We start from the raw sequence: 24,525 nt of genomic DNA on the forward strand, positions 1-24,525 counted from the left end.
TCCCCACATTCCCTGCAGGTGTCTCTAGGCAACAGAGTGTGCTAAGCAAGAATAAGAGCTGCCATGGAACACTAGCTAAAGCTATTCCAGGAATGCAGATATGTGCCGCACACACAATAAAATGAATGGAAAGCAGAAGTAACTGAAGACGAGACATACGTTTAAAAATATGATTAAACTTTTTTAACAGCATGGGCTTTTTAAATGTTTATATTGATTTATTTTAAACTCATATGTATTTTAATGTAGGCAGATCCAACTTATCAATTGTTTTTTTGACAGAATGAGACTAAACATTGGTGTTGTACTTGGGACAAAAAACAGTCAGTCAGTCTGATGAATTTCTGCTGCCTTCCATGAACGAAATTAGTAGCAGTTCAAAGTCACTCTCAGTTCGGATAAAATATTCAAATGTGTTCACTTACTACTTTAATAGGAATTTATATTCTTGAAATTTCCCAACCAGCCAATCATGTGGCAGCATAATTTCCTGATAAATCGTGATAAAGATCAAAGATCAAGATTAGAAAATCATTGCCTGATCTTTTTGTAATCTTTAAGTGCAGAGCTTGGTTGATCATGTGCCCACTATAGTTTCTGATTCATTGTTCTTGGATGACAGGAGTGAAAACTTATGTTGGCCCATCCTCCATTAGGTTAATGCATTTTGAGAAGCTTTTCTACTCCCTACAGTCGTCATTTGAGTAACCATAGCCTTCCTGTCAGCCTGAACCAATCTGGCCATTTGCCTCGGACCTCTGTCATCAATGAGGCCTTTCTAGCTGTAAACTCAATGAAATGTTTTTTTTTTTTTATTCTGTTTAAACTCTAGGGACTGTTGTGTGTGAAAATCCCAGAACATCAGCAGTTTCTGAAATACTCAAACCAGATCATCTGGCAACAACAACTATGCCATGGTCGCAGTCACAGAGTTCACTTTTTTCCGCCATATGTGAACATAAAATGAACATAAAATGCTTTTATGTATTGTGCTGCTGTTAAATGATTGGCTGTCTGGAAAATTGCATAAATAAAAAGGTGTACTGGTGTTACTAATGTAGTAGCCAGTGGGTGTAGGTTTTCACTTTACTTCAAATTCACTTCTAGGATAGATGTTAACAGCAATTATAATTCAGTTTGGACAAATTAGCGTTGTCATTTGCTGCAAAATTCATTATTAACAGCATTTTATATAGTTTCCAAAATGATTCTTCTTAGTACAACACACATTTCTCCAACATGAATACTCCAAATAAATCATTTTCATACTAGAGGTGTGCTGAGTAACGTTGGAAAGAGGTTGACACTTTTCCACACATCTTCCCTTTGATGAAACATAAGAGATCTCAAAGGCTGAGCAGACTCTTATTTAAGTTATTGAAGGGGGTTCCAAAAAGGAAAAGTTCTCCAAAGTCACTGGAAAGCCAGCTCTTCAGGTAAGGGAGGAGGGAGGATAATGTTTATGCATTAGATTTCAAAGGCTTCTTTCCAGCAAGGAAATCCAGATTTAAAGGTGTTCTTCTGCCAGAGGGATCTGGGGGATTCTTTTTTCCCCTTTTCTTCTTTATTTTCCACTATTACTGTTCTTTCCTGCACGATTAAGCCATTGAATGACATGGCTTCAGTTGACACAGATTCCACAAAAGGGAAGGCAGTGATTAGGCAAGGTAGGCATGCATTCATCATTCTTGTCAAAACATCAATGGGGTCTGGGATGCAAAAGACTCATAGAAGGCATATTAACTTCATCTATTCTTGCAGAATCCAAGTTTGGAAATAGTTGAACATCCTGGTAAGCATCCACAATATCCATCCCCTTCCTTTTCATTCTAACTTTGATTCCCAGGCAAAAGACAAAAAAGAATTAGGACACATTGCTGAACTGAACTGTACGCAGTGTTCCCTCTCAAAAATCTATCCGGAGCCCTTCATTGAATTGTGTTTAGTATGGCATCCAATAAATAAGATTACAAATGAAAACAGATGCCTTTGCTTCAATAAGATGCTTTGAAGACCTTTTAATAAGCAGCGAGTGCACTCGGCGCACTCCCTCTCTCCCTCGTGTATTTCTCATACGTATACACACGTTTGTCTTACTGTCCATGTGAGGGCCTTTCACTAACAGTCATTAACTACCTACCTAATTAATGCTAAGCCTACACCTTCAGCCAAAAGAAATCTTAAGATTCTTCACATTTTTAAATAAAAGCTGCAGTTTGAGTCTAAAACATTACACTTCGGCTGACAATTGGTCCCCACCAAGATATAAAAACACAACACATTTTTTTCTGTAGATGTAGAGTTCTTCTGAATGTTATCCCCTAGAATATGTTTCATAACCACACTGTGCAATGGCATCTCCAGCTCCCTTTTTTTCAGGTGTTACTGAATTGGGTGAAGAAGAGACAATTCAGATAGAGAATGTCATAAAGAAAAAACTTAAGAGAACTGCATGTGAGAGAGAGAGAGAGAGAGAGAGAGAGAGAGAGAGAGAGAGAGAGAGATGGTGAGAGCAAATAGAAGTGTCCTTCTGAAGCAGAGGGAGTTTTGTGCAGCTTTGAACTCATCCCTCTTTAAAAGCCTAATTTAGATGTGAAGAGAATTTTTGAAAAGGACCTGCACAATTTAGATGTTAATTTGTTTTGCGTGTCTTTCCTCTCTTTCATTTTGCCACGCCTTTTAAAGCCTTTATTTTCACACCAAATTGAACACAAAGTGTTATTTTTCTTTTCATTTTTCTTAACACATCTTTCTTCTCTACACATTTAAACCAGCGGTATGTTCACATATCTCCTTTCAGTGAAATAGCATGCTCTGATTTGTTTCTTTTCACTTAAATACTAAACTGCACTTCTGTTAAATGACGGCATCAAATGTGTTGGACAAAGCTGAGATAATAATATATATGCATTATTGGAGTGACAAGAAGTTGTTGGCATTATTTCCCACCTTCTTTACCTCAACCCATTCTGTAAATGTATAAATGTCATGGTCTCAGCCTTTTGCAAGCCTTAACAGTGAGAAAGTGGTCAATGTGGTCTGATGTTGGCTCTGGGTTGATAAATGGTCTGTTATACAATATTCTATCCACAGTGCAAATGTGCTCTCTGGCAGAACTTCGAGCCTTAATCTGAATATTGCTGCACTGAAGCTGACAGTATGTAGTATATATGCGAAGTAGTAATAATTATTGAATGTTTTTGTTTTACTTTGTGTAATTAACACAACTGAAATGTATTCAGCAACATTGGGATAATGATTACAGTGTAATGAGCAAGTCACCACTCATTGGATAGTAATGATAATAAGGATGATGAAAAGGATGAGAGAAGAACTATGAGAACACAAAGTGTCTATTGTCCATGGGAACAGACTCAGAGTTGACCTCTCCCTTGACCTGTCCATGAGTCTTTTTCTGGGGTCAGGTGGGAGGACTGAACTGGCACCTACATGTCTAGGAAGCTATTGTCTCTCCTGTTCCACCAAGTCCACTAAGGACAACCTTCCTGGTCTGGAGAGTAAACAGTGGGTGTCTGTGTGATCTGCCGACACTTGAAAGCCCTGCTGTCTCCTTCGACGATTTATGTATTTATGTAAGGAGCCAGAAGGACTTCTGGAAGGCAGAACAACTATGGGGTGGGAGAGACAAGGACATGGAGAAGGGGGGTGGGGTTGTGGGTGAAATCCATCATATCAGTCATGTCAATTCTTAAGAATGTTGTGTGCGATCAAATCAGTGTGTGTGTGGATGACAGCTGGGAAATGGAGTTTGTATTTACTCTTTCAGTTCACTAGCCAGATGCTTGAGGTCACATGAGACACATGGAGTGCCTAAGCGCACTGATTCAAGGATATACACAGTGATAGTTTATCTTAATATGTCAACTTGGGCGACAGGCAGTGAAGCCACCTATAAAAAAAAAAAAAAAAAAAAAAAAAAAAAAGAGAGAGACAACAATTGAGGTTAGCAAATGCTTTCATCATACTTTCATTAGGACATGCCCATTTACCATAAATCATTAATGCCACTCTGTGCTTTGAAGTGAGCATTCTGGATAAGCAGAGTGAGGGAAAGAGTCCTGAAACTGGAGAGCATAATAGTTGGATTAGGTCGGCCCTTCATGTCTGTGCGGCACTCAATTGAACTTCTTAAGATGTAACATCTTAGTCGTGTAGTTCTTTTTTGAAGTCTATTTGAAATCATAATCCTTCTTTAATCAAATCTTGCACAATTACTGGCACAGAAGACTCGCCTTGACTGCCTGCTTTTGGCACCTTTGATGTGTCTTTTTGTCTTTTTGTGTCCATGTAAAGAGTCTATATCTTGTCGGTTGTTTTCCTGTCTTCATTTGTAGCTGGAATGCACACAGTGTGTTAAAGTGACGTGAAAAGCAAATGGCAAAGCTTCAACAAATAATTTACATTTACATCTACATTTCCATTTAAAGCATTTGTTTCCTCGCCGGAAGGGATTTACAGAAATGCTTTACAGATTCTTCTATTATAAGGATTAGTAAGAGGACTGATACTCATAGTACTATTAGGTATTAAATGTTAGGGATACTCATCCAGTGACACATAAGTGTTCGACGTGTATTTCCATATATTGCCATTACAATTTAATATGACGACAGCAAAATAGTAAGGTGAATGAAAACAGGGTATTTAGAAAAGTGACTTTAGATAAAAGTAAACGCAGGATAGCTACTTTGAAACTCAAAATTCAAACAAATACAACTCCTCTCTTCAAAACTATGCCTAAAAAAACACTTACTACCTGTATGCTAGCAGAATAAATAGATCATATGAAGTATGTGGACATGATTAATAGGCAACTAATGATACCTCCTTCTCCTGTTCAATTGAATGTTGGTGGTCCACATAATTATTTGTCTTCTATTTACAGAGGTAAGGGCCACATAGATGGGTAGTTTTCCACTTGTTCATCTGTACAATGTCAACAACATCGTAGCAAGCTTATTTGCTAGTTTGGAAAACTTCAGCACATCAGCAGTTATCCTCAAGTATAAAATGTTTGATCAGTGTTGTAAGGCAGCACCCCCTCTTGGTGATAATTTAATACATCTCAAGACACTCTGCAAGTAATAAACAGATTTATTTCGAGTTCCCCTTCATACAGGTTTTGTCATTACTTACATTGGGGCTTGTTTATGTAGTAACACCTGACTGGCTGCAATTAAACTCCAGTCTCCTGACTACATTCAGCAAATGAATAAAATAAATCTTATTTATCCTAAAACTTATCCTAAGCTATAGCGAGTAGAATATTAGGAAGATGCATTAACTGTGATTCGAAACATCAACATTTTCCCAGTCATCAGAGACCGTGTGTGAAATGACACTGGCATGTAAAGGCACAGCTTGTGAGTGTCTAGAAAAAGCCAGGAGAATGCTGTGTTCTCGCTTAAAAATAACTAAACCCACCATTAAAATGTGTTTCCGTTTTTAGAAAACCGCATTTTGGACTGTCAAACATGATTAAAAACCCCATCATTTTTAAACCTGTATTACACTGCCTCAGTTTAATGTTCCTTCACATTCTTATCTCAGCAATGTTTATGAATATCACAAATACTTGTGCTAAGCGGGAAGATGTAAACAACTTTGCTTTTTTGACCATCCACTTTTTTCAGTCATGCCTGAGTAAAATTTATGTCTTAAACCTGTCAGTCTCGTAAGGCATCCAAATCAGTTACCAGACATCAACAAAATTGGACTCCACAAGTTAAAAAAACATCACTCAGCACAGACCCTGAAGTAGAGTTCCAGAAACCTAAACATAGAAGGTATAATAAAGCAGTTCTGGCCAAACACCTTACCAAAAACACTTATAGAAATTTTTCCTACTGAGTAGTACTATGTTTACAAAAGGAAATCCTGGTAAATAAGTGCGTGTTTGTCAATGCATCCAAAAAGTTAGAAATATGTATTCCAATTACAATTTACTAAACAGATTACAGTGTAGTTTGTTGGTTATATCAGTAATAATGTCCAAGAAAGAAAAACTGATTGTGAAAAAAAAAATATGTAGGTGATATATTCTCTGTCTTGTCAATCACAGCAACACTAGCTTATCATTTGTGAGCTCATGCATGCAGAAGAAGGTGGACAGCATTTTCAAATCAAGTGTGTACACTTATAGCATTAACAGCAGCCTATGCGGAAGACTGATGTCTCAGTAAAAGCACATGGCATCTTTTCCCCTCCCAGCCCGGTAGCCGTTGTATGATATTGGAGGCCCAACTGGTTAAGAGGAAATGGACAAGATGAAATTAGGGAGAAAAGTGGGAGTAGGTGGGGCAGTTGTCACAATGGGCTGGGGGCAAATTTTCCTAAACAAACTTTCCTAAATGGGTGAAAGTGATTTGTTGATGCACTCACTCACACATAGGTTTTGCACTGATGTTAAACCTGTGTAGAAGTTTGAAGTTTGTCAGACATGGCCAGGGTCACTCCCCTGTACACGGTTTGCTGAGCACAGCTTTGATCTTTGAGGGAGACTTGATCTAAGAGGGGCTTCGCTCTGTCCTTGGCAACACTAAAAAGTTCCCAGAGCCGACTGTATCACTTTCTCCCCACTCTCGAGGGACCAAGCTTGTGTTGCACATTTTCAATATCCAAATGGCCCATTTTTCTCATGTCAGAGCGCAGAAAATGCACTTATAACTGTTGTGGTTAAGCTTACATGAGGCAATTTTAAGAACAGTATCAGTGAAAACTTCCAAATCTATATTAATCTTCGGAGAGATAGAAATCCTTATTTACTTTGCAATGAATCTGCTGACTTCTTTCTGACTACCACAGCTTTGTCCTGTCTGTCATCTTAAGATATTTATTGTTTGTAACATTAATTCATTGTTTATTAATGCTATCATCAATAAGCATGGGTTTCTTTAAAAGCTGTTATTGACTAATGAAAAGGAGCCTTTGAAAAATAAAAAGTGTTAACCCCTTCAGTGATTTATACATGAACAGGCCGCACAGGCTGTTACTTTGAATATAAATACAACATGAATGCAGTAGTTGAACCAAACAGATTATATTTTGTAAATACAGAAATGTTCCCAGGGCATCTGGTTTAAACAAAAAGGTCTACATCACAAACTGGGATCCCAGGAGACACAACTAAAAACTAGTGACCAGATATGAATCTTGTAAAACAAACTAACAGCATGCATACCATACTAGTTTAGGCCACGCCCAGTTGGGGTTTACATCTAAATGCAGTCACAAAGCATAATGTGTTTTCTAATAGACAGCCACTACATGCACATTAAATAGTGTAAAACAACACACCAAACACACACACACACACACACACACACACACACACACACACACACACACACAAAGTTTTCAATATTAAAGCTCTCTCTCTCTCTCTCTCTCTCTCTCTCTCTCCCTTTCTGCAGCTCCTCCTTCACTTCTGTTTTCTGTTGTCAAAAATGAAGTGTCTTCACACCTGCTGTCCTTCTGCAGCTTTGATCCCTTCAGCAGGGAAATTCCTCCATCGGATGAAAGAGCACACCTATATAACAGGGAGAGAGAGAGAGAGAGAGAGAGAGAGAGAGAGAGAGACTAAGTTATCTATGACAGATAAGTTAGTGCTACTTCTTCCCACATTCAGCTGTATTACTGTAATACAATATGTACAAGAATTTTGGCATTGAACACACATACAGTGGTGTGAAAAAATGTTAGACGTCTTCCCCCCCCCCCTTTTTTTTTTTTTTTTTTTTTTTTTTGCATGTTTGTTTCAGATCATCAAACTAATTTAAATATTAGTAAAAGATAACAGAAGTGAACACAACATGCAGTTTTTAAATTAAGGTTTTTATTATTGAGGGAAAACAAAATCCAAAACTGCATGGCCCTGTGTGAAAAAGTGTTTGCCCCCCTGTTAAAACTGTGGTCTATCACACCTGAGTTAAATTTCTCTAGCCACACCCAGGCCTGATTACTGCCACACCTGTTCGCAATCAAGAAATCTCTTAAATAGGACCTGCCTGATAAAGTGAAGTAGACCAAAAGATCCTCAAAAGCTAAACAGCATGCCGAGATCCAAAGAAGTTCAGAAACAAATGAGAAAGAAAGTAATTGTGATCTATCAGTCTGGAAAAGGTCACAAAAAACCCCACAACAACATCCAAAGTACTGCAGGCCTCACTTGCCTCAGTTAAGGTCAGTGTTCATGACTCCACCATAAGAAAGAGACTGGGCAAAAATGGTTTTGGATTTCCAAGACGAAAACCGCTGCTGAGCAAAAAGAACAAAGGCTCGTCTCAGTTTTGCCAGAAAACATCTTGATGATCCCCAAGACTTTTGGGGAAATACTCTGTGGGCTGATGAGACAAAATTTGTTGAGACAAAAAACTTTTTGGAATGTGTGTGTCCCATTATGTCTGACGTAAAAGTAACACCGCATAGTAAAATATGGTGGTGGTGGTAGTGTGATGATCTGGGGCTGTTTTGCTGCTTCAGGACCTGGAAGAATTGCCATGAATTCTGCTGTTTACCAAAAAACCCTGAAGGAGAAGGTCTGGCCATCTGTTAGTGACCTCAAGCTGAAGCGAGCAGGACAATGATCCTAAACACACCAGCAAGTCCACCTCTGAATGACTGAAGAAAAAAAAAAGAAGACTTTGGAGTGGCCTAGTCAATGTCCTGACCTGAATCCAATTGAGATGCTGTGGCATGACCTTAAAAACGCGGTTCATGCTCGAAAACCCTCCAATGTGGCTGAATTACAACAATTCTGCATAGTTGAGTAGACCAAAATTCCTCCACAGCGTTGCAACAGACTCATTACAAGTTATCACAAACACTTGATTGCAGTTGTTGCTGCTAAGGGTGGCCCAACCAGTTATTAGGTTTAGGGGGCAAACACTTTTTCACACAGGGCCATGTAGTTTTGGATTTTGTTTTCCCCTTAATAATAAAAACCTTCATTTCAAAACTGCATGTTGTGTTTACTTGTGTTATCTTTTACTTATATTTAAATTAGTTTGATCTGAAACATTAAAGTGTGACAAACATGCAAAAAAAAAAAAGACATTTCTCACAGCACTGTGTATATATATATAATGTATATTTGTGCAATAATGTTTGAGATTCTTGGAAAAAACAGGCAGGGAAAAGTCCCATTCTATCTAAGCCAATGCAACGTCCCGTCCCACAAATATATAAAGTATACACAACTATCTTTAATGAGACATTATTGAAATCTTATGTTTTTCCTTCTCTGTTTGCCTCAATACACATACTAACATCTGTCCTTGTTCCACTCCTTCTATACCACTTCTCTGCTTTGTTGTTCATCATTATTTTTACTCCCCATCTAGCTCCTCACTTCTCCTTCCTCACTTTCCTACTTTTCTCCCCCTTCCTGCTCTCCTCCCTTGTATCCTGATTTGTGATCTCCTCTCTGCCCTGTCTCCCCCCTGCTTGTTTCGTCTCTCTCATCTCCTGCCCCAGATGCCATATTCCTTTCAGTTTCATGTCCCTTTTATGTCTGTGCCAATTCCATACCATTAAACTGTGTCTGATTGACAGCGAGTCGCACATACAACACACTGTGATACAAAGTGCGCTCACAGTCTTTGTGCATTGCGCACTGTCAGGAGACATGTCGATATAAAGTAGTATATATCGACCGATCAGATTTTCCTTTACGGACTGTTTGATAAATGTGATAATTTTACCGTGTTTTTTGCTAAATCAGCACAGTTCTGTTACTGTGCATACAGAAGACATATATGTGTGGTAGCCTGGGAAATTTGGTCATTTTATTTTATATTATATTATATATATACAGTACACATATATACATGTATATATACATACAGTACAGACCAAAAGTTTGGACACATCTTCTCATTCAAAGAGTTTTCTTTATTTTCATGACTATGAAAATTGTAGATTCACACTGAAGGCATCAAAACTATGAATTAACACATGTGGAATTATATATGGAATTATCTACATAACAAAAAAGTGTGAAACAACTGAAAAATGTCATATTCTAGGTTCTTCAAAGTAGCCACCTTTTGCTTTGATTACTGCTTTGCACACTCTTGGCATTCTCTTGATGAGCTTTAAGAGGTAGTCACCTAAAATGGTCTTCCAACAGTCTTGAAGGAGTTCCCCGAGAGATGCTTGGTACTTGTTGGCCCTTTTGCCTTCACTCTGCAGTCCAGCTCACCCCTAAACCATCTCGATTGGGTTCAGGTCCGGTGACTGTGGAGGCCAGGTCATCTGGCGCAGCACCCCATCACTCTCCTTCTTGGTCAAATAGCCCTTGATGCCTTCAGTGTGAATCTACAATTTTCATAGTCATGAAAATAAAGAAAACTCTTTGAATGAGAAGGTGTGTCCAAAATTTTGGTCTGTACTGTACATACATACATACCTATGTAGTATACCACAAGTTATACCAATAGATTCTGGTTATTTCCTGGAATCTGGTTATGCAATTCAATAAGATTTTTTTTGTATGGCACTTTTAACATTAGTGTCCTAAAACAGCTTTACAGACTTGAATAGACGAGAATATCATAAAAAATCAGTCCCTATGAGTGAGCCAATGCCAAAAGTAGCAAAGAAAAACTCCAATGAGATGGAATGAGGAAGAAAACCTGAGAGGAACCAGACTCAAATAAGAACCCATCCTCATTGGGGTGACACCCAAACCGTTCATAGTTGTTGCAGCCCTATGACACAGTAACAGAATGTTTCTATAAATTAAAGCCCAAGGTTATTCCTAGTGAAAAGTACGGAGGTCCTAAGAGGCCATGCATTATAATATTTTTACATTCTTCTTGTGATCTCAACATAAGTTGTTTTCTCTTGACGAGTACTTAATTTTTTAGTGAATTCGGCATAAGAGCATGTACTAGAGGCAGCATTATAGATAATAACTGTAACCATTTGTGGCGTTGGGCACGCGGACAAGTCCACACCGGCATGATAACAAGAAAACAACTTACCCCAAAATCATGAGAAAATTAAGCCGTGAGCATGAAAACAGGAAAGAAAGAAAAAATATTATAATGTATAGCCTTCTGCAAAAAAGGGAAAATAAATCACTTTTATAAGCCAAGTCATACATAGTCTGTATAAATACAATCAGAAACAAGTTTTAGCATCCACATCACTCTGTTATCTGCTGAGGTAAAATTCACTCTCGAACATCTCGTATTAGTTTCTTTTTACCCCTACATTGGTGAAGAAATTTTCACTGACTTGTTCAGTTATTTCTGTTACATAGAGTACATTTCTTGTCCTCTATTTAGAGAGTTTTAATAACAGAAAATTAGGTCTATTTAGACTCTTTATAGCTTGTGATGATGTGAGAGTACAGGAGTATTTTGAGTGTCCCAAATAAAGTTTATATACAGGATATTTTAAATTCACAAGAATAGCCCCTTAACATTCTAACTTCTTCTACTTATTATTAATAACAAATAATGCATAAATACACTAAGACTAGCAAGGTATATAGCTGTAAGAGGGGAGGAATGCATGTCTAATCGGTCTTGGGGTTTGCAAACATATGTTTCCATGTTGTGTGCACGAAGATCTCAGCCCTGAATGAGTCCAAAGTGCTTAGTGTGGAGCAAGTTGAGGTGAATTTTTTGCACATGCATAGGGTGTAAGAATAATAAACAGATGTGTTTAACACACACACACACACACACACACACACACACACACACACACACACACACACACACTTGTTCACGTTCAATCTCTTCTATCAGTAACATGCTCATGCACACCTGTACAGGATTAGTTGTGCTTTTGTAGCAGGCACAGCACTGCTATTCCCCTTTTAAATTCTCTCTCTCTCTCTCTTTCTTTCCTTCTTTCTTTTTCTCTCTCCCCCCATTTTGATCCTCACTGCTATAACGTTTCCCACATTTCTTCTTTTCCCCTGTTCTTTCTCTCCCATCTGTCCTGCTCAGACTTTCCTGTTTGACTGATACACACCCGTCCCCTCTTCCCGTTCTCATGGCTGTTTCTGGAAATGCTTACATGTGGTTAACAGCCACACATGTGTACGTGCTATAGTAATGAGGCCCAATGTAACATCAATTGTTTCCCATGCATTTCTCTGACAATGCTTAAAAAAAGGAAAGAAGAAAACAAAGTACATGCATTTTTTAATATTGAACACATACTAAAAGAGAACAATTTACAGCACATGTGTTATTGGCACAGCAAATACACTGTGTATATATGATCATGGGTCAGATGCAATGTCTGTCTATTTGACAGAAATAATTAACATAAGTAAATACAGCATGATATGTTTCCAATTATTTTCTGTTAACAGGAAAATACATATCTAGAAAGTGCAGAAAAAAATTAAAACGGCACAAACATTTCCTTTAATTTCCTTCATCAACATCTAGCATCAGTGGAGCAGATAAAAGTTACAATCTAATGCCTCTAACTAACTGCACTGTTCTTTTTTTTTACCGCATGAAGCCTTTTATCTTCTGGTCTAAAGGAAAGGCTGTAGTCCTGCAGGAGTGCAGGGTTCACCTAAAATCTCCACGCTTTCTCTATACTCGCCAAGTAATGAGATGCAGATCCAAACAGTCTTTTAGTTTTTCCTCCCCTCCACCCCATGGCCTGCTTTGAGGCTGTTTCGCGACCCAAGTTTTAATGAATCACCCGCTTTAGTTGATTGGAAGCCGGACTGGACCACATGATCTACACTTACTGTCAATCACAGTTGGTTTCAAAGACCCCCTGGTAATGCTTATATCCCCTGTGTTGTGTATACTTGCCCCCTTCGCTTTCATAGCATCTACTGGCCATTGCTGCTCTCTCTGGGAATAATAATTAAAATCAAAAAGACATCTGATGTGAAAAAAAAAGTCTCATCTTGAGCATCAGAAACTAATTATGTCTTCAGAGGCAAAGGCAGCTTTGAAGCCTATTACCTCACATCGATTTCTAACATACTTATAAACATTTAAAATCCTAACCTTAAATATTTGATCTTTACATAATGTTTATTCTTTACTTGAATCCCATGATTTATTCCTGGGATATTTGTGGTTTGTCAAAACATTCTGATTCAACACCACATGGAACATGACACATCTGGATCAGAGGCGGAGGACAAAGGAGGAAACTTTTCTGTACCTTCACACTTCAGAGCTTATCCGAGAGAACGGAAGGGCAAAAAGAAGAGGGAGAGAAGAAAGTGAAAGTGAGTAAGCAGAGAGAAAAAGAGAGTTTGTGTGTATGGAAGGGTGAGAGAGTTGAATAGCTGCACTGTGCTAGCTTTTTTCTCTAATGTGGAGCAGCCATGCTGAGAACGAAGTCTTTCTCCAGAGACCCAGCAAGGCTGCCTCTCTCTGTACCCTTCTCTCTAAAGCCCTTTGGGGGGTTTGGAGGGAGGGAAAAGGCCTAACCCAGAAAAGCTCAGCTCTCACCCCTGTTTGTTCCATGGGAACTCACAATGTGGAATCTAATCCTGCTGTATGGTGGGAGTGCAGCCTTTCAAAGCCAATGTGGGAGCTTTTTCACCCAGTTCATGAACGCGAGCCCCAGCAGGCCCCAGCAGTTCTGCAACATTCTAAGTTGGAGTGGTAGCTATCAGAAAGCCCCCATGTGTCTGTTTATGTCTTTGCTAGACAGAGAGAGTGGTTGTTCGTTCCCAATTTGTATGCTAGTGTGTTTGAAAGGTGGATGTACACAGTAAGATGATTTAAGGAAAGGGCAGTCAACTTCATTAACAAGGAAACCAAATGGGAAATGGCAGTATAATTTCTTTCTTTCGGCTTCTCCAATTAACAGTAGGTATTGAATAGCATTCTAAAGAACTCCTAAATACATTTACAGCAAGAGATTTCAGTATATTTTACATGTAATTACATGAGATACTACTTTGTTGTTATGTATGTATTCATATACTCTACACACTTTCTGCATTATTATTATGCTCTAAAATATATACAGGTAGACCCCAACTTACGATGTAGACAAAGAAACCGGTCGCAAGTCCATCAGGTCGTAAGTCAAGAAGAGTGACTACTCTATGATGCGTTCTGACGCAGACAGAAAGAGGCTTTTACAATTTTACAATTACAAATAAAGTAAATAAAAAAAACAGTGGTACCTTGACCTACGAGTGCATTAATGTACGAGTTTTCCGAGGTACGAGCGGTCACTCGGTCGATTTTTTTGCTTTGTTACGCAAAAAATTGAGGTACGAGCTCGAGACGCCGCTGCTAGATGGCGAAGCGAAGCCAGAAAGCGAAGATTGTGACGAAAATTAAGTTAAGCAAAGAAGAAAAAGTAAAAATTTAAAAGTTTAGGGATACGTAGTGTACACCTCCGCCTCCGCTTATCGCCTCTACCCCCCCTCCACACACACACACACACACACACACACACACACACACACACACACACACACACACACACACACACACACACCCTCTCATCACACCATCTCATCTCCAAGGAAAAGATTACAAGATTTGTTATTTAGAAGTGTATTTTCCAATTTAATAACATGAAACATAAAAACGGTGTGTCATTTTGAGGGTTGGAACGGATTAATGCCATTTTAAGTATTTTCAATATGGAAAAATGATTTAATGTGTGAGCAAATTGAGATACGAGCTCGTCCACGGAACAAATTAAACTCGTAGGTCAAGATACCACTGTATTTTTTTTTATCATCGTCGTGCGCCACCGGTGGAAGTTTTTTCTCCCGAAGCCGTGCAGCTCAGAACACAGGTGAGGTGCGTTTTTTCGTTTCCGTTCGGGAATTTAATTAGTCTAATATTATGTCGCTCAGTTTTTTGGCTTTAAGTTTGTAAAACCGGGAAAAACCCAGGAAAAATCCATATATTAGCTGCTTTGTTGTTTAAGCTGCAGGGTTCAAAACGTGGGGAAAACGTAGCGGCTTATAGTCCGAAAAATACGGTAACTGTTGTTAATCAACCAATAGATGTAAAGATGAATACATAGATGGATAGATGGAAGGATGCATATGAGGGCACAGATAGATATATTGATAAATGGATGCATAGATAGATGAATGGATAAATGGATGGATGCAGGGATAGATTAACCCTGAAGCGGAACCCTGAAGATGCTATGAAATTTGTGAAATTCTGTGCTAAAATATTTCAGTCTAAAAGCAAATCTAGACTAAATCTAAATCTATCTAGGCAAATCAAAATGTTGTAAATTCTGATAAACATCATCCATTTATTCATTCATCTTTATTAACATGATCAGGGCTGTGGAGCCTGGTTCATGGTACACAAAGTGGGAACACATCCTGGAAGAGACACCAGTCTATCAAAGGATACCATGCGTATGCGTATGCGTACGCACACACACACACACACACACACACACACACACACACACATCGCAGCATAGTGTAACCAATCACTCATAGGTGCAGTGTACTGTAACCAATCCTGACATGTTTTTGGACAATTGGAGAATATTGGAGATCCCAGTCTACACAGAGTGTGCTTCACCACCTAGCTGCTACATTAACATCTAACTAAAGATATTACCATAAAAATTACTTTATTACTGTTTTTTTAATCACTGTTTTTTTCTAGCCCACTTTCATAGCATGATCCTGTCTACGCACCAAATTCAGACCACACGCATTCAGGCATTAAATATGTTCACTCGGAGGTATTCAACTGGGCTTTATGTCATTACCACATCAGAAACATTGTTGAATTCCATCCAAACAAAATACAGCTAGTGTTTTCATGTACAAACTAGCCTACGTGTAATTATTATCCCAGGCTAATCTTGTCAATATTAATATTTGATTGCCTATACAAATATAACCAATATGAACTCGTGGATAATTTACGGTGTAGATCATGATAGACAGTGAAACCAGTGAGCACTCTAATTTGACTTCACATAATGTATTAGTAATGTGAAACTCATGATTCAGTATTCACCAGAGGCTCCATATGTTATGTGGCACTTTTTTTGAGGACATTCCTTAGAGAGGGTGGTCTTTGACAGAGGACCCCACATACAGAAAACAAACTCTGTATGCTATATACACACAGAGCGCTTTAAAATAAACTAATCACAACACAATACAGTGGAAATAAATACAGAAAGACTTGCAGAACCAGCATTTACATTTTGGTATTTAGCAGACGCCCTTATCCAGAGCGACGTACAAAAGTGCTTTAAGTCTCTAGCAATGAATAAATCTACACTGGTACGCCAGATTACAAACTTAATATAAATATAACTTGAATTCTACAAAGCAAACTTGGAAAGTGCTAATTTAAGTGTTTCAGGAAGAGTTAAGTGTTTAATCGTCGCTTGAAGATAGGAAGGGACTCTGCTGTACGGACATCATGGGGAAGTTCATTCCACCACCTCGGTGGCAGAACAGAGAAGAGCCTTGAAATATACTTACCTCTCATTCTGAGAGAAGGTGGTACCAGTCGAGCAGTGCTGGAGGATCTCAGACAGTGTGGTGCAGTGTGAGGTGTGATGAGGTCTCTGAGGTAAGATGGTGCTGGTCTATTCAGTGTTTTGAATCAGATACGTGCAGCTACTGGAAGCCAGTGAAGGGAGCGTAGCAGTGGGGTAGTGTGGGAGAACTTGGGCAGATTAAACACAATTCGTGCAGCTGCGTTTTGGATAATTTGCAGTCGACGAATAGCGTTTAGGGGAAGACCTGCCAGAAGAGAGTTGCAGTCTTGAAATGACAAGAGACTGAACAAGCAAAAGCAAACCAGCACCCTTCTGTTATACTCTGGATTTATTAGCTCCTTCAAGATTAATCTGTTTACATTAATGCTAGACTGAAAAAAGACATTTATCAACGCAACAATCTCTCTCTCTCTCTCTCTCTCTCACACTTAAACACACACAATTTAATAGTGCTTATGGTATACAATATAGAAATCCTACTTTAATTGTGGCAATATAGAGTCAAGTTTTGTGATTTTCACCATAAAACCTCCTCAATCATTATTTAATCTTAATTACTGCTCATAATAACCTTAATAGTAATAGAAATCTAGGCTAGTCAGTCAGCAGATATTTTGTAAGACACCTAAGACTGCTATGATTATAGTGTATGTCTCGTCAACTACACAAGTGTGAAAGAAACATAATTATGACATGCATATGACAGGATTTCAACATAGCATATTTCACACATGCATTGAACATTCACACTCACACTTTGTCCTGCCATATCAGCTATTGTATCTAAGGGTTTTAATCTACATACACCAGTGGCGAGCCGTGCATTTGATACCTGGGCCTTAAGTGGGGACTTACCCGACTTAATCCACCTCTTAATACCACCACTATCACGTCGCAAATATAGAACTCATCAATACTATACAAAAACGCAATATAACAACGCATGGAATTACAGAGAGAGAGAGGCATTTCTTATATGGCGGGTGAATACCATTTTAGTAAAGCAAGCGCCAAACCTCTACACTACAACCGCAACTGTGCCTCCTACATCATCTGAAGCAGTTCAGAATCAATATTTGTCTAATAACATAACAAAAACATAAAAATGTAAATAAAATACAACCTACTCACCAGAGATGCATAGTCATAATTTGCACCGCTCCTCAGAGGCTGTAATCCAGTGGTTCCGCTCGCATTCACTGGTCTGGAAGTGGCAAACAAACCCTTTCCCAGGCTAAGACAAGCTACCTAGCTTCGATGATGTCTAGCTTTTCTGGAAAAAGGATTTTTAAGTATGTCTGAGACCAAAACAATTTCTCTTCCTCCGTAGGCATAAAAAAGTATTAATGTGTGCAGAGCGCTACAGACGTGTTTTGCTAGTCAAACTTGTCTGTAACAGTTTCGCTCTGGCCAACCAATCAAAGGATGGAAAAATGCTGACACTATTCTGAGCTGTAATAATCTGTCACCGGAAATTTCTTGTCCTCCTAGACCGAGCTGCTTCCGACTTTAGTTGGGACTTACACAATAAATGTAAAATAGTCTCTTTAAAAGAAGCCAAGACACTAGGATGAGTAGAGCAAAGGTAGAGTTTATTGCGGCAAACCACAATCAACCCGAGAGCATCCGCATGTCATGACATCGATGGTCTGACCACACCTGGCATTTCCTCCTGTTTTTATACATTTTGACCCTTAACATTGATAACTCCCCAAACCTGGATCCTCCTCAGTTACCATCAGTTATAACCATTATTGGAAATCTTCAGACGTTAAACGTTCCCCCAAGTATTTTTAACCATCATTAACATTCAAATATTTCAACATTCAAAAGGTCAATTCTGATTACCGTTATCTTCAAGATTCTTCGAGAGGGTTGGACCACAAAAAGTGGGAAGTATACCACTGTTTCACTTCATTATTTTACTTCGCTTGGTTGCCCGTGCAATGTGATCATGCGTGGGTACGTTGCTTTTTGCCTATTTCATAGATTATTCTATATTATTATTTTGTTAGCAATTTTATTACTTTGCATAAGCTCATTAGTATTTTTTAGCTATATTCTTAACTTTATTACTTAGATGGTTTTAGTAGGCTGCTTAGGCTTTCCACAAATGTGGTAGATTTCACTGAAGAGGTATCATTCCCTTTTTTGGCCTGCACTTGGGGCGAGCTTCACGGAAGACATGTTCTCCATCCCCTTTTACGCCATTTATAATAAACTTCCTCGTTCAGGATTCATGCTGTTTGTGTGTTATTTGTCTGTGTTGGGGGGGGCCTTTTTTCATGTATAGTGAGTGTTATGGGCACTTTCCTATGGGTTATGTTTATTAAGCATAAATAAGCCACTTTTTAATCCTACACGGGGTGACGTCACAACCAGGAAGCTGTAAACGCACATGCACTGTAGATGGCGCTAGCTTCGAATATGGAAGGAAGCACTTGCAGGGATTGAGGGAGCATCTCGTTCCCTGAGGGAACCAGAGATACATACCAAACCTAGAGACTTTCCCTTCAGAAACTCGAGCTGCGTCAACAACAATTTTGGAACGAAAGTACAACACCACCAGATTGACAAATCCCTTGCACAGCTAGGTCCAAGGACTGAGGGACTTGGAGTGGTGCTAAGGTCAAGGCTGTAAGTCCTGACAAAGGTTCTTGGAGAGAATCCCTAGAGGAAAAGGCCCAGAAAGGAGCAGGTAGACCAGAGGACTCATAAGAGGAGGAGAAAGCACCACAATCCAGGAAGAAGAATGACCCTTCTTATATGGACCGTAGCAAACAAACAACTGGTCCAACTTCCTCCATAGGGCCGTCCTGGACACACTGGACACACCCGATTAAGCTTTTCAAGGTCAGGGGGCTCAAAAGGGAAAAGGATATAATGCCTAGAGCTCGGCTGGGGTAGATAAAGGCACTGGCTATGCCCGGGGTAAACTCTAGACAAGAGGGGGCCACGGAACAGGCCTAAACGTCCCCAACTCTCTTTAGAGACGTGATGGCCAGTAAAAAAAACTATCTTGACTGCAAGAAATCTCAAGGGCATCTCATGCAAAGGCTTGGACAGGGTCTCCAGAACTATTGCCAGATCCCACAAAGGCACTCTAGGTCACACCTGAGGCCTCAGCCTCAGGGTACCATGGAAAACGGGTTTTTCCCTAGCGACTGCTCAGCAAGCGGAGCATGATATGCCGCAATAGTAAACACATAAACCTGTAGGGTGGAAGGAGACAACCCTGTAGCGAACTGTTCCTGAAAGAATTCCAGCACTGGGCCAACAGGGCAGTTAACTGGATCTAACTGATGGTTCTCACACCATATAGTAAACAGGCGCAATTTCGTGGTCTACAACCCCTCATGGAGAAAGCTCTAGACTGGAGAAAGGACTTTACAACCTTGGCTAAGAGAGAAGATCCCGCCTGAGAGGAAACTCCTAGAGAGGGTGTTTGTAAACACCGAGAACTCCCGGGAGCAGCGCAACGGGAAAAGCGTGAAAAGTGGAAAACCAGAGGGGATAGTGCAAGGTTTCTCGCTCTGTAAAACTTCCTCCATAATTGCTCCACCACTTCTGGGTGGAGCCTTGATTCCCAGGAACCTGCTCCCTGGTTTAGGCACCCTGGTATGTATACCGCCCTCAGTGAGAGCAGATTCCCTTGAGCCCGCAAGAGGATCTGTAATGTCAGCTTATAAAGAAGGCTAGAGCGCAGAGCACCCTATGTGCTGTCCAAATGGACCAGCACATAATGGCCCCTCAGGTCTGAGAGGAAACGCACTGAGCAGCGTGTACGCATAGACTGTCATGAGCAGTCAGCTCCCTCTAGAGCCAACCGTGCATGATCCGGTCCTAAACAAGCAGCACACTGGCTGCGCGTATGATGTATCGGTCAACCTCTATTTATTAATAAAAGAAAAACATTTTAAACAATGGTAAATTTGTGTGTTATATAAAGACAAACAAGTTTGGACATTACAGCAAAATTTTCTCACCAATCACAACAAAAACAGTAACTAAACTAGGCACTACAAACACTGTAACCACAGTTCCACAGCACACTAGATGAGATGAATAAATTATTTTTATTAAGGATCCAAGCACAATAATAATTGTTGCTCATCTGTTCTTACAGTAAAAGATCAAAAGGTTATGTGCAACAAAGGTTGGCCTTATTAAAAAAGTCCTCAACGTCTACAACACTCATTTCCACTTTCCAGGACTACTCCTGCTCCAAGTGGTTGAAAAGGAAACACCTGCAAAGTCCGCGGCCAGGGAATTGTGCATCTTTATTCTTTTTTTTGGTAGCAAATGAAGCAAAGTGTGTAGCCTTCCGATTTTAACACACCACTAGAGGGCTTTGATCTGTCCTCTAACACACACACACACACACACACACACACACACACACACACACACACACACTTACTTAGTGGTTCAGTTCAAAGAGAGAGATAGAGGTGGCTCTCTACTTTCAAGTTATTAGATCCCAGAGCCATTTGTACTGATGTAGTTTGACTGAAATGTGCAGTTTATTAACTTCATAAAAGGAACACTATTAGAGCGAAAAAGAAGGCGATTGCTAGTTTCGCCTTTCAGCTTTAGCAGCAGGAGGCTGAACAGCTTTGATCTCAATCACTGCTAAATGTCTTTTGTGAATCAGCAGGAGCCAGTGTGACCAGGGCCACATCAATTATTAACTCTCTTTCATTCTCTCCCTCCTTCATCTCAAGCAAATGACGGATGGTCCCATCTTCGTTTGCTTTTAATGGTGCTGGTAAACCGACTTTTAACACATCATCTTCCGTCTGCTAGGTGTCATGAACACTGTGGCTCATAACAATGAATGAAGCAGAGGGTCACATTAATACATTTGTATTTACATGCCCAGGTTGCCATGGATAGAAATATCCCAAAATGATCATACAAATTATCTGCTCTTTTAGAATGGATTTTCATTCACATTGCAAAATCTGTCATTTCCCCCTGTAATTTATACATGGAAATTCACTGCATTTAACAGTGTTTACATACAGTACGTACTATAGAAGTGACACTTTGCAGAGCATAAGTAGATTAGTGTTGCTCAATTAATACAACGTACATAAAGTTGTACTGTATAAGGCTTTTTGGTTAGATGATGCTTCGCATGCTGGCAATGATTACTAACTCTAACATTGTCTCTTCACACACACACACACACACACACACACACACACACACACACACACACACACACACACACACACACACACACTCACTCAATTTGGAAATTAGCCGATAATAAATCTTTAGACTGGTGGGAAGGAAACTAGAGTACCCAGAGGAAACCCCTGAAGCATGAAGAGGACATGCAACCTCTGAGTATATAGAGGCTGAAGGTAGGATTGAAGCTATGTTGAAGGTATGTTGAAGGTAGGCGTCAAACCCCCAACCCTGTAGCTAGAAGGCAGCATGGTTCTCTTGATATGCAGACAGCTGATCACACAATCATACCCATATTTGGTACTCCCTCAAAAGGAGCACAGACAGATATGTAATTTCACCTTCACTGGAATTATGTGATCCCGAATCTGTTTTGATCATGACAACGAGACTTTATTATTGTTTTATTTATATTCTCTGAAAAGTGGTCTATTATGTAATATACTTTGTTTTGTGATAAATTATTTCACTTCTTTTATTTTTACTTACTTGAATAAAAAAACAGTGGTAATAAAACAATTACATTTTTACTAATTCAATAATTCAGCAAACATTAAATAAGAAAAAATATGTCTCTAAGACTTTAACAGTACTGTAAATGTATAGGAGCTTCACTTTCTATATTGTATAAAGGCATTATTCATTCGCTAACCAGATATTTCTGAGTATATCTTTTCTCCACAAGGTGGCACTGTAGTGCCTGGCCGACTACAGTCCTTTTTTACAGTAATGTTAAACAGTATTTATTACAGAAATCGCAGCACAGCAGGTTTTCAATGCTTTCCCTGAAATGATTTTTATGTTTTTATCTAATGATCTTGGTTTCTATTCTTGGGTTAGTCAGTAGTCTCATTACCTATAGGTTTGGCCTGCATCTTAAACGTACCGTATCAGACCAGACCACAATCATCATGCTGAAGAAAGTAATGACCACCACACACTGCTTTCCACCACTGCTTTTCTTTAACCCTTTGTACCAGAAACAACCGTCAATCCCACTTTCTGCATATAGCAATACCAATAAATAACAATATTTAACAGCTTAATACAATCAACAGTAGGCAAAAATCAGGATTAAACATAATCACAGTTGGCATGCTATTTTACTAACTAGCTCAACTCTAACATAGAATCAGGGAAAAAAAGAGGTAAAGACAATAACAATAAAGATTAAAATATGAAAACATTTATGAAAAAACATTAATGACGAAATAAATGATTGTACAAGCCTTAGAATTTTCTAAATTGTTTAAGCATGTGTTTTGATCTTTGTGAGAAATGTTTCTATTTTAATTTGAGTATTCCTCAAAAACACACTGGACAATTTTTCAACCAGCTTCATTAGGCATACTCATATATACAGTGAGGAAAATAAGTATTTGAACACCCTGCTATTTTGCAAGTTCTCCCACTTAGAAATCATGGAGGGGTCTGAAATTGTCATCGTAGGTGCATGTCCACTGTGAGAGACATAATCTAAAAAAAAAAAAATCCAGAAATCACAATGTATGATTTTTTAACTATTCATTTGTATGATACAGCTTTCTCCCATGACTCCTCTGGATCATCCAAATGGTCATTGGCAAACTTAAGACGTGCCTGGACATGTGCTGGTTTAAGCAGGGGAACCTTCCGTGCCATGCATGATTTTAAACCATGACGTCTTAGTGTATTACCAACAGTAACCTTGGAAACGGTGGTCCCAGCTCTTTTCAGGTCATTGACCAGCTCCTCTCGTGTAGTTCTGGGCTGATTTCTTACCTTCCTTAGGATCATTGAGACCCCACGAGGTGAGATCTTGCATGGAGCCCCAGTCCGAGGGAGACTGACAGTCATGTTTAGCTTCTTCCATTTTCTAATGATTGCTCCAACAGTGGACCTTTTTTCACCAAGCTGCTTGGCAATTTCCCCGTAGCCCTTTCCAGCCTTGTGGAGGTGTACAATTTTGTCTCTAGTGTCTTTGGACAGCTCTTTGGTCTTGGCCATGTTAGTAGTTGGATTCTTACTGATTGTATGGGGTGGACAGGTGTCTTTATGTAGCTAACGACCTCAAACAGGTGCATCTAATGTAGGATAATAAATGTAGTGGAGGTGGACATTTTAAAGGCAGACTAACAGGTCTTTGAGGGTCAGAATTCTAGCTGATAGACAGGTGTTCAAATACTTATTTGCAGCTGTATCATACAAAAAAATAGTTAAAAAATCATATATTGTAATTTCTGGATTTTTTTTTAGATCATGTCTCTCACAGTGGACATGCACCTACAATGACAATTTCAGACCCCTCCATGATTTCTAAGTGGGAGAACTTGCAAAATAGCAGGGTGTTCAAATACTTATTTTCCTCACTGTATATACAGTGGTGTGAAAAAGTGTTTTCTTATTTTTTTGCATGTTTTTCACACTTTAATGTTTCAGATCATCAAACTAATTAAAATATTAGTAAAATACTTAAATTATTTGACGGTTTAAGACCTACCTCTTCCTGAAACACTTAAATTTGCACTTTCCAAGTTTGCTTTGTAGAATTCAAAAGTTATACTATATTAAGTTTGTGTACCAGTATTGCGTACCAGTGTAGATTTATTCATTACTAGAGACTCAAAGCACTTTAGTACGTCGCTCTGGACAAGGGCGTCTGCTAAATGCCGCAAATGTAAATGTAAATGTAAAAGATAACACAAGTGAACACAACTTGCAGGTTTTAAATGAAGGTTTTTATTATTGAGGGAAAACAAAATCCAAAACCACATGGCCCTTTGTGAAAAAAGTGTTTGCCCTCTAAACCTAATAACTGGTTGGGCTGCCCTTAGCAGAAACAACTGCTCAAGCGTTTGCGATAACTTG

The 24,525-nt window shown here is 39.1% G+C and overlaps 1 long non-coding RNA gene across 1 annotated transcript in view; it reads right to left on the minus strand.

Annotated features, from left to right (window-relative positions):
- Positions 1–24,525, minus strand: part of LOC124396833 — a 57,491-nt gene that overhangs the window by 24,784 nt on the left and 8,182 nt on the right. Inside the window, exon 2 of the long non-coding RNA XR_006927842.1 lies at positions 7,371–7,549. This is a non-coding gene — a long non-coding RNA (uncharacterized LOC124396833). The remainder of the gene's footprint in view (positions 1–7,370; positions 7,550–24,525) is intronic.

Source organism: Silurus meridionalis, chromosome 14 (genome assembly GCF_014805685.1).
Source record: "Silurus meridionalis isolate SWU-2019-XX chromosome 14, ASM1480568v1, whole genome shotgun sequence".
Lineage (NCBI taxonomy): Eukaryota > Metazoa > Chordata > Actinopteri > Siluriformes > Siluridae > Silurus > Silurus meridionalis.